The sequence below is a fragment of the Phascolarctos cinereus genome, unplaced genomic scaffold (genome assembly GCF_003287225.1).
Source record: "Phascolarctos cinereus isolate Bilbo 61053 unplaced genomic scaffold, phaCin_HiC Scaffold_7;HRSCAF=346, whole genome shotgun sequence".
NCBI classification, from domain to species: Eukaryota; Metazoa; Chordata; class Mammalia; order Diprotodontia; family Phascolarctidae; genus Phascolarctos; species Phascolarctos cinereus.
Genome location: NW_027556180.1, coordinates 75700498 through 75703469, shown reverse-complemented (window position 1 = coordinate 75703469; position 2972 = coordinate 75700498).

Genomic DNA, 2972 nt, shown 5'->3' with positions numbered 1-2972 from the left:
GATCTTTTGGACAAAACCATGAGTGCCTAGTGATTTTTGTCCACTGTGATTCTATTTATGGAATAACAGAACTTAAATATTTGAGTTGGCATTTAGCAATGCCTGACCGACTCAAAAGCAAGGATGCAGTTTTCCTCATCACCCTTGTTCTAAGAGTTTTTAATAGAAGGGAAGAAGGTCACTTGTTTTGGTCAATATGGACCTGAATAATTGAGTACCAAATAAGGGAAAGAAAACTATCATATTACCATTTAAACTTTTCTAAAGCATCACAGTTCCCATGAGGGGAAATCCATATTGCATGTGTAGGCTATTTAATATTTGATAACTTCAATGCAACAACCAGTGTAGTTGAGAAAGTCCTGAATGAAGAGCCAGAAGACTGGAGACCTAGGCTCTGGTTTGGGCCTAGTTATAAATGACTGTGTGACCTTGAGCAAGTCATAACCAAGCTGCTGTTTCTTAGTTTTTGCATCTGTACATTGAGAAGGGTGGATTAAATGATCTCTAATCTAACCCTTCCAGCACAGTATTTATCTGCCAGCCACACATACATTGTTTACATTCTCAAACATATAGCTATATCTATATTCATCTATTTATCCATCTATCTATAGATATACATATAAATATACATATATGTGTATATACATGTGTGTATACCCACACATACACAAACACATAGTAATAGTCATATGGACAATATCCCCAAATGCTGTTTTCATCTTTTAAATAACCACTTCTTAGAATTGAGTAGCACTTTGATTTTTTTTTAATATTTCTTACTTTTAGCTTTTTAAGACAACAACTTACCTCTAGGTACAGTTTCCTTCTAAAAACTGTAGTTGAGCATAGAAGGATTTCCTATTCTCCTTAGTCATGTAATGGCACTTTGAGCTCTTGGAATCTACATTACTTTAGTTATTAAGTAGTAATTCTATAGTTTACATGTTCTTCCTTCATTTGACCTACCTGATAAGCAATGATCATTATCACACCTCTGACACAATTAAGCAAGTACAATACTTTCATATTGTGCATTATCCCTCATACCACAAGTAGCTGAAATATTCCTCATTATACCTCTCTTGCCTACTCTGAGAATCAGGTAATTATTATGCTCATCTTTGTGTGTCCTTCCCACTACTTGGTACTATAATAGTTTCCTTTGTACTCCTCAGAGCTCATAATGGTAATGTTCCCTGTTATATCTTTTTTGGAGTCACAAGCTAATAAGCTTCTTCATAACTTCCTTAGAGTTGCATCCATCATATTCTCCCTGTTTTTACTTAAAGTTGTGTAATCACATTAATTTAATTACTGTGGCATGCAGTTTGTGGAATGACTTGTAAAGTTTGTCAGTCAAGTTTGAACGGGGTTAACCTGGGTATCCGGAAGCAGACAGTGCTGGCAGCTGGTCAGTTTCCATGCCTGCTATACAACACAAATACCTTCCTGGTAGTAAAAATCAGCATGTTGATGATGCAATTTGCTGTAAGAACTGTGACTTTTTTTTTATAAAATTAACTGGATAGAAGTCAGAGACTGTATTGCGTGACATAAACAGTATTTTGCTAGCTTAATAACAATATCAGAAATAATAAATGATCAATGCAGACTTCCAAAAATGGTAAAAATTGTGCAACATATCACTACAGAAGATAAAAATTTAGTACTTAAATATCTAAAAAGTGATGACCAAGTGGCCAGAATTGTGCATCAGGAGATTGCTATTCTTCACAAACAGATTAAAAAAAAATCTCTATGCTTCAAATAAGAACCTCAAAATATCCTTGAGAATGTAACAAATAAATGTTACCAAAACTGGATAAAACTATTGCCAGCAAATTACCTGAATACAACATTGACAGACAAAAATTTAAGAACCAAATTTTTATTAGATCTTGTCAAACCGTACATTCATAACCTACAAACTACGAGGTATAAAAAGCTGTTTTGGTCCGACCCTGACGAGGCCTAGACCCCTGGTAGCGCAAGTTCTATAATGGAACCAAATGTACATTTAAAGGAAATGCAAAAGTTAGTAAAAGATTAACTAAACCATGGCAAGAAAAGGGTATTTAAATTACTTACGGTTTTTTTTAAATCTGTTTATGAAGAATATCATTCGCCTGATGTTTAATTCCAGTCACTTGATAGTGTCTTTCTAGATATTCATTCAGGTCTGCTAAATTTTTGCATCTTGTACTGATATGTTGCATAATTTCTACCATTTTTGCAAAGTCTGGATTGATCAAGAATATTATTGCTACTACTGTCATTATTTTATTGAGTAAGCAAAAGAATGCTTATAGGCATTGATAGTCCCTTTGGTTGATTTAACTGAGTGGAGCTCCCATTGAAATCCAAGTCAAGACATCATGGTGTCATCGGTCCTTTTTGAAAGGGAAGAACAAACAACAGCAACAGCGACACATCCCTCTCTCCCCCGGAGCGACTGCTGTGCCTCCTGGTTGCTTCATACTCGGAAGATGAGGAAGCAACACATACAGTCTGAGACTTCAATTCCCTGAGCCAACCAAGACTCCAAGAATGACTTGATAACCTTTGGAGGAAAAACTAGCCTAACCTGAGTAGGGAGAGTGGTTAGGATATTGTCCTAGCACAAAAGCTTTTGAAATATAAAGCCATAGTGGAAGGAATTAAAACTATATGGGAATAGAAGAAATACATATCATCCTTGTCATCTTGTCTGTTACTAGAGTTGTCTCGAAGATATTTCTGCAAGTCTACAAAAGATAGTGTAAACTAATATTGTCATTCCATTACAAAAACATCAGTCATTTTATTCACCAGCACAATAGTTTGCTGAATGCTATACATTGTTCCTTGTTCCAGAATCATTTCCTCCTGAGCCTTACAGAACAAAGATAAGTAAATGAGAATAGTTTACAATGCTTTAAATTTTGTAAAGAAGTTTACATGTATTGCTTATTTGATCCTCACAACAA